The sequence below is a fragment of the Dinoponera quadriceps genome, unplaced genomic scaffold, assembly GCF_001313825.1.
Source record: "Dinoponera quadriceps isolate SergipeBrazil2010 unplaced genomic scaffold, ASM131382v1 scaffold1308, whole genome shotgun sequence".
In the NCBI taxonomy this organism is placed as follows: Eukaryota; Metazoa; Arthropoda; class Insecta; order Hymenoptera; family Formicidae; genus Dinoponera; species Dinoponera quadriceps.
The window spans coordinates 1,731,096-1,739,989 of NW_014555613.1; the positions used below are offsets into that span (position 1 = coordinate 1,731,096).

The window sequence follows — 8,894 nt, forward strand, 5'->3', positions numbered from 1 at the left end:
CTATAGGAATTATTTTTCAACTTCATCGTTGCAGATCAAAATAATAAAAAGTAACAAAATTACGTTCAAAAACTATAGCTTAAAGGATAAGAAGTTCCCATGATCGTTTATTGTTAGATTTCTTGTTTCACAAATATTATTAGGAAATTGCTGATAGAATATGACTCGAATATAGTAGTTGATTGTAGTGTGTTTACGAAATTTAAGCATTAGTAAGAAAGAATTGTTAATAACTAGTAACTAGAAGAATATTATTAATGTCTCCGACTTATTTGTGCGAAGATTATCTCATGTTCTTTTCAAAACGACCGTTTCAGTTTTATACAACAGATATTTTTGATTAACGATCCGCGAACAGAGAGATTAATGTTCCTAGGTTGACCGTGCACGTGCCTTCGACACACGATGAAGATTACGGCGGCGTCGTTGACCGTGATCGCCTGTTTGCTCGGTGCGGTCGATGGAGGCCAGGACACCGGTGGTATTTCCCTTGCATGCGAAGAGCCACTACAACGTGTACGAGCCCTTGCTGAAGAGGTTCTCCGCGAGAGGTCACGAGATCGTCGCGGTGACGCACTTCCCTCAGAGGATTCGCCTGGCCAACTTCACCGACGTGGACATTTCGTCCACTCTGCCGAGTCTGGTTGGCACTCGTTCGTTCAACGATGTACAGAATTACACGATTTGGCGGAATATTAGGAACCTGACCTACCATACTGGTGTCGCAATCTGTGAATCGGTGCTGAAGCATCCGGAAGTGAAAAGGATCATCGAGACGCTTCGACTTGCTCGTGATCGAGATTTTTTCCACCAATTGCTTCTTGGGTTTCGCTCATGCTTTAAGCATACCCAGAGTAGTCGGCAGTGTCACGACGCCGTGGTCGAACAAGATTCTTAGGAATCCGAAGAATCCGAGTTACATCCCCAATTGATTCAGCCCTTATACCGGGAGAATGAGTTTTCTTAAAAGGTCGATTAATACGGCTGGTCTGCTGATCACCAAACTGACTTATAGGTAGGGAAGCAGATGAGTGGAATTTACCCCAAATTACTGTTAGAAATTCCGGCTATTGGCAATCCTATTTTTGGCACGCATGAATTCGGTATGCGCCGCGCAAATGCTGGCAATTTCGTTCGGTGTTGCCGGAATGTTAAGATTAATGTTCATTGACATGTGACACGAGATACCATTTTGCGGATAAACGCGCCGGTGAAATCGTTTTTATGGATATTCGGGATTTTTCACGTTTTCGCATATGCACACCTGTACACAGTGATCCTGCATTCTCCCATCGGACACAAACGTGAATCTCGATTGCTTCATACTTAATGGTCTGTAAATTAATTTTCTTAGGGATCTTTTCAAATTTTAACAGCGTATTAAACGAAACAGGATCTGTACACATGTATAATTAGAAAAGGATTGACTACACTGAAGCTGAGATAATTGAAGTCAAAGTTAGCCCTATTTACATATATCACAAATACGAAAACGGCTTTCGACATTTTTAATTCTACATTATTAACCACGTATCGCCAAAGTTGGAAGTACACGTTGAGATAAAACCTCTACGTAAGTCTAGTACCTTCAAATTCGAGATACGTGCCTCGAAATGTTTCTCGCAATTACGTAACTGCTTTTACTTCAATGTTCCTTCAACTTTGGCAATATTTGATTAAAAGTGTAGCGATCAAATTACTCTTACAATTTTAACGGAAAACAAAAAGATAATAAAAAAGATTGATAGAAATATCATTTAAAAAATTACAGGATTATTGATACGTCAAAGCGCGAAAAAACGATTATTTTTTTATGAGTCTTTAAACGTTATGTAAAATTGATTGATATTCTCTTGCTATAATGTCAAAGCTGTATATCATAAATCATGTTTATAAACATTCACACACATTTGTCGAGCTTTTTCGTGTTGTATTAAATATTACCTTCCTAACAGTATTGTCATGGATCAACTACCTTAAATATAATAAAACATCAATATTATAATTGCACACACATACGACAAACATTTGACATCTACGTTATATATTTTGTAATAAATATTTTAGAATTTAACAGACGCTTTGTAACGTGAAGTGCTGCAAGCGTCTAAGTTATAAGCGAGCTTAGAGAAATGTGAAAAAAGGAGACTTAGTTTCGTTTTTTCTCGTTTTTTTCCATTCCTCCGGGTTCGCTCAAGAATGCGAGCGATCGTAACGTTTATCGCTTAAATTCTAAGATATTGGCTACCAAATATATAAAGTAGAATCCCGTCGAATGATATCGTCCGTGTTGAATGATTATCGGCTGAGAAGCTAACCGCAGATACTTCGACTTTGCAGGGTATTTTCCGACAGGCCGAGCTATGAGATCGCGAGAAAATACTTCGGGGACGATTTGCCCGACTTCGACCGTCCTCCAGGATATCGTTGATCCAGACGAACAGCCATCCGGCCGTGAGTGTGGCGCGTCCTCTGGCGCCAAGATTTAAGGAAATCGGAGATATTCATATTCCGATATCGGGGTCCGGAGCCACTGCTCGTGGATCTTCAGGATTATCTGGACTCCTACGGCGAGAACGGCGTTATTTACTTTAGTCTGCGATCTCTAATGGACCCGTCCACTATGCCGAAGCAGGTGTTTGCCGCCCTTTACCGAGCATTCGAGCAAGTACTGCAGCAAATACTGTGGAAATGCGCCGAACGGAGAATGCCCTCCCCGCTGTCGAGAAACTTTAAGTGCGTGGAATGGATGCCGCAGCTCTCCGTATTGTGTAAGCGTAGATTTTTTGTTTCTACGCGGGATTAAACATTGAAGGGAGCTTATCTGCAAAGGCCATGGAGAGAACATCCTTCGTCGTCGAGGCCGAGGAGAAGGTTCTTGATAACGGAGCAAATGTCGATCGGACGCTGCGGACAATTAGGGGCAAGTTTCTCCGACGTTCTGATTTTCTCTTCTTATCGCACGCGCGCATTGACAAGCTCGAAAAACTGGGAGTTTTATCAATTGAAATGTTAACGACCAATTATCACGCTGTGCAGCGCGATCTGTTTGTCCTTTCTCAGCGCCTTAAAGATTCCAAGTAAAATAATTCTTTTCTCCACTATTAGAGATGTGCGAACTATTCAAATCGAATCCCTATAATTCGAATCTGAATAATTCGAAAATCCTGAGATCGGAAAGATTCCAATACTTTTTTCTTAATTGTGAAAATGGCGAGACAGCGATGTTTCTTATTCTATTACGCGTAACGTCGCTCACTTATTGAAGTCATCGTGGGTTCAATGGCGAGATTGAAAGTTATCGACAGGAATCAGACAGTGATTGCTATTACAATGATTATGAAAAATTAAATTCAATTAAAACCGCAATTTATTCGAAAACATGATTCTCGGGAGCCTCGACGTGTTTTCATTTTCGGCATGATGCTTTTGTTTATCGTACGTCTCGTTCAAAATTTCCTGTAAACTTTGCGGAATTCTTTTGTCCCCCGCAGACTGCGCCATTGGCAGTATTTGATAGCGGCATACCCACCCACGTGCACGCAGAGGGATAATGCGTATTGCCGTACCCACCGAGCGAATCATTTATTTATTGCGATATCATTATCCGGCGATCGCATAAAACCCATTTGAAGCTTGCATTATCGTTAAATAATCCGCAGGTCAATTTGCGCGAATATTAAGCGGCTTTTAATGTACATTACAAATTCACCGTTTGTTGTTATTAAGATAGCGTCTATCGGGATGAGGTGCGCGAGTTGAAACTTCCGTGAAGACGTAACACACCAGCGGGCGGAGCGAGTCGATCGATAGAAAAAAAAGGGAAATCCAATTCCGAATCCATTACAGAATACGACCGCAAAGTTCGTACCTTAGAATCACCCTATACGTGTCGTACACGTAATTACACATGCACTGGTGAATCGGAAAACACTTAATGATCTCCAAGTGATTTTGTACATCGCACGATTAGGTAATTTTGTTTCTGACGATGCCTTTAACGCAGCGACGTTTCCCGATTTCGCAAATAATCGATTGTTTTACACAAGCGGCGCCACCGACGAAAATAATTGCGCTTATATCCACGGCACGTGCCTGCATATATCCTCCGCACAATTCATGCGATCTATATTCACGCGCAGGTACACGTGACTCGTTCTGCGTTTTTTCGTTTTTATGAGGATGCAGTCCGCGCACACCTGAAGAGAGAACAAATTATTTTCAGGCATTCGCCCGTTCTCTCCCGTAAACCACCGCCGCGTGGCCAACGCTTTTCACGAAATTCCATTTTCGCTATATTATGCAATCAACCTCGTTATCCTTATTACTTCGTTTTAACCGCCATTACGGCTCTATTTTTTTACGCGTAAATTTCAAATCCAACGCCCAAGAATCATTGTTAACTCGCAATGTTCACTCTGATTGAGATTAAAGCTCGAAAAAAGCTGTTGAAATGTTTAATTAGTTACGGAATAGCAGTAATATTTTAATTTATGCCATTGTAAAGAGGACGCTCTAACTGAAACCCATTTAACTGACATTGATTTAAAAAATTTTTCAGACACGTGTCTTCTCGAAAGAGAAAAATTCCGCTTGAAGGTTGTACTGATAAAAAGTGAAGTTTCATAGAAGATTAAAATGTTAATGCAAAGAATAGACTCTTGAGAAAAAAATAAATGTTAAGCGTTCGTGAATAATCTTTAATTTTAGAAGTTAATGATTAACTTCAAGCTTCATTTATAATTCTTTTGTGATAGTATGAAAATGCATGCTGCAAATGAAGATAACAGCACCCGTTTATCACAAACTGTCTAGTCCATCCGAATACACGACTCTTTATCACTCACGGAGGGATGCTGGGGACGCAAGAAGTGGTTTACCGTGGGGTGCCGATCTTAGGAATGCCCCTCTACGGCGATCAGTACTTGAACATGGCCTACTTTGTGGAAAAGGATCTGGCACTTCAATTGGATTTCCAACGGTTTTCGTACGAACATTTATGGAGCAATTTAAAAGAACCGTTAACGAACACGAAGTAGAGTTTTTGCTTCAAAAATTAAAATGTCTTTGCGTAGCGTACACTTATAGCTTACTTTGATGATAATAGCAATATTTCTCGGTTAAAATTGAAACGCTACGTTTGCTATTGTAACGATTTAATTAAACACCATATTTCTATGCACTTCTCGAAGTACCAATTAAATGTTCTGGTAGTATGTATTTACAATAAAGATATTACACGTGAATGCTACCGTTAGCGAAGGATTATGGATAATGACGGTGATTACATGATTAGTGAATAATTGTTTTCGCTGAAAGCAATAAAGTGATATTTGACGTAAAAATCAAAATCTAAATTTTATGATTGACTAACAATATATCTACCATTAACGTTATGCGTGAATTGATTGCACATGTTACAATTATACGCAAATGACATGAAAAGCTTCCCTTCAATTTAAAGATCGCTCGGCATCGCTGTTAGAAGAAGCAATTTGCTGAACGTTTCACCGCGACATGAATTTTTTAAAAATGCGTGCTGCGGAGTTAACGTGGTATCAGTATATGCTGCTGGATGTTGCTTTAATGATAATGGTAACCTCATAGCAGTGTTCATAGTTTGGTTAATTTATAAATTGCTCAGTCTGTTGCATTGCAAGTAGAAAAGGATCACTAAAGAGACAAATGTTCTAAACACAAGATGTATGAATATACTTGAGATAAAGTATCCATTGTGGATAAAAAAATAAAATAATCCTTGCAAAAAGTGCACTTAACTACATATTTCTTGCAAAATATGCAATTTTATCGATGCTTATACTCGTTGTGAATGAATTAAGTTTTTTTTATGTAATTTTTATGATTTTTCTAATAAAAGGCACTGTGTAAAATTTTGGAGATGTAACAAACATACTTGAAATTTAAAACTTCATTTGGTTCCGTACCAATTCCTTTGCGTGTATCGACTGGATGAAACGAAATGTTAAAGATTCTAATATTCGAGGAAGAATAAGATTTGTCGATTTCGCGAACACCTGTCGAAAGCATCTGTTTCAACAAGTTATTGGAAGTCTACCGATAATTGTCAGACGAACGACCGTACTCTCAGATTAATTGAATTTCCTTCGTTACTCGAAATCCCGGTATGACTCAACGTGGCTTGATGTAATAAATACAGCTCAGATGACCGACGTTTTGATTGCAATAATACCGGTAGCACGAAGGAAATTTCTACAAATCCGATATGCGAAACGCCTCGATCGATTATACATACAACTATCGTAACAGGCGATCAATTAGACACTAAGCTGATTTAAATGAAGAAATTACGTCTTTTAGATCCTGATTTGGACTCAATACATCCGACAGAAGGATCTTGATGCCACAGAGAATATGAATATTGTGTTGTTAGAGCAATTCACTCGTTCGAACCATCGGCTGCTGTTGAATTTTTCTGAGCGATGCACGCGTCCGTGATGTACCTGTCATTTTTAGTTTTTATCCCAGATACATAACCGCCCCGAGTGAAACGAGATGGTGCAACTGACAAAAATATCAGAACGCGATTTATTCATTCTTTTGCATACGGGTATTATTACGTTAAACGAACCGCGCTGTTTTTTGCACTTGCTCATTTAACCGTGTAATTCCTTGACGTGAGTTTTTCCAGGCGGATCCTTAGTACAATCATTGAATTGGCTACTGTACGATAAAACACATTTTCACGAAACCACATTTAATGAGAGTCGCGGATTCCTGGATAAAAGTAATCTCGCGGCCTTTTCGAGATGACCGATACAATTGAGATAAATTGCGTCGTTATTTTAACATTTACAACGAGCACTCGTTTTATCTCTGGTATGAATTATTCTCTGAAACACACGGAGCGCAGTCCGAGCATAACCGAGTGTGTACACTCGCACATACTCGGTTTCAACAACACAATGCCGGGCGCGCCGTTACATTAATTGTACGAGTCGTCTTATACTACGGAAAGAAGCTTTTGCATATTCTAGCCTTATATCACTCACGCGCTTTATTATAAATGTGCAGGCGGTAGAGAGAGCCAAAACAGGAAACCGGAAAAGCCAAGCGAGCGCGCTTGGCTCTCGTAGGGAGAATAAAAGCGCAGTATAAATTGGGGTAAAGCCGTTGCCTCCTTTGTGCCCTGTGAATGCAATTCAATAAAGTGTTTAGAGCGAAAGCAGCACAAAAGAAGTCTAGCGATAAATGACAATTTGTTGAAGTTGGCAATTACGAAGAAGTACGCTGCCGTTGAAAGGTGGGCTTAATGGAAAGTTGTTAGGAAGTAGGCAACAATAGAGATAGACTGATAGACGTCAGTGCGAATTCTTCTATGACCTTTCATCGAGAGAGGTGGAAGGAGAGAGGAAGGAGGGGAGAGATCAGTCGAGTGCCCGATCAAAAGCCTCCTGCAATTTTACGCTAAAATAACAAATCTCTTGAATCTAATTTATTATGGTTCTTATCACTATTCGGCCCTTGCCCAACTAGCTCTAATTTATCGTTTTTGCGGGCTCACTGCGTTTATCTGATAAGCAAGATTTATAAGACTAAGGTTTTCCCGCTAATGCTAAAATACTAACCATAATTCCTCAAATATTAATACTTATAACGTAAGCAATATCGACGCGGTTTTATTTTTAATCCGAACAATGTGACCTTAAGTTCCCTTCGATTCATGGTCAATTTTAATATCAATAACGCTTTAACAATTTTAACATGATTCAAGACCGATTTCAACAATACCACAATTCGTCAAAAAAAAAGAAAACAATTCCACGATATTGATCGTGCATTTTAACATGTACGCGTATTTTGTCCGGTTTTAGTCTTTTAACAATAAGTACCGATTTCAACATAGCACAATAACATTATCGATATTTCGCCCGCTGAATTACCTTCGGCGAACTTTTTGAGTAAAATCGTTCTCGCATTGTTCCCAGAACGTCCTCTATCCGTGAGTATTCTCCCATAAAACTGATAACAACTGTGAAAGTTCTCGGTTTGTAATAATGGACCTAACGAACTGTCGCCGTCTACTCGCGCGACGTATCATTGAATTTTCATTATCGTAAGCTGACAATAATATCGAATAAGTGTCGATATAATATCGCGGCGTTAGGTGACGGCATGTCCGTTTGCCAGGAGGTTTCTTTCCGTGCTCGTTACTGTCGTTCTTTTTTTTTTCCATCGCCTCGTCACCGACAGAAATGGGGCGGAAGGGAAAAAGAAGAAGGGACGCTCTGCGTCTAATGAGCCTCTCGTTGTTATCAGACAAGTGTGGATGAGTGTTCCCGTTCAGTCTCACCTCATCGTCATGGCATCGTCGAGCAGCATTCTCGAGTGCACACACTCCTGCAGCGAAGAGAACCCGATGACCGTACAATTTTTTTCCTCGCGAAAAGAGACATTGTTCCTTGGTTAGGTTAGAAATGTGATCAGATAAAACTGCTGCTTTCATTTGCGTACATCGATTCCGTTTAGCATTGATCGTACTCGATGCTGCCTCTCGTAAATGTTGCGTCATAAATGAAGCCGAAAGATACAATCAATGTTTCACATTTACATTATAAAATGGTGATATTCATTTTTCTTAAAACTCTCTTTGTGCCGATAACCGATACAAAGGCGGTCCCCCGTATGTGTGCTGTCACTGTCAGGAATTCTTTTAGTATATACATCATATTGAATTTATGTTTCGAATTGCGTACGCGCATACATATGTTACGTATGTGACAGCTTTCTGTCTATATCGCTTGAAGTTTCGCTCGCTTCTACTTGAATAGGCAACGATCGAGCGGATCCGTGAAAGGCAAATACACAAAATATAGGTTACATATCGCTTCGTTGTGCTTTTATGCTTTTCGAAC

General features: G+C 39.7%; 1 pseudogene; it reads left to right on the forward strand.

Moving 5' to 3' along the window:
* The first annotated feature begins 460 nt into the window (after window positions 1–460).
* On the forward strand, window positions 461–5,750 carry LOC106744801 (annotated as a pseudogene).
* Window positions 5,751–8,894: the final 3,144 nt, after the last annotated feature.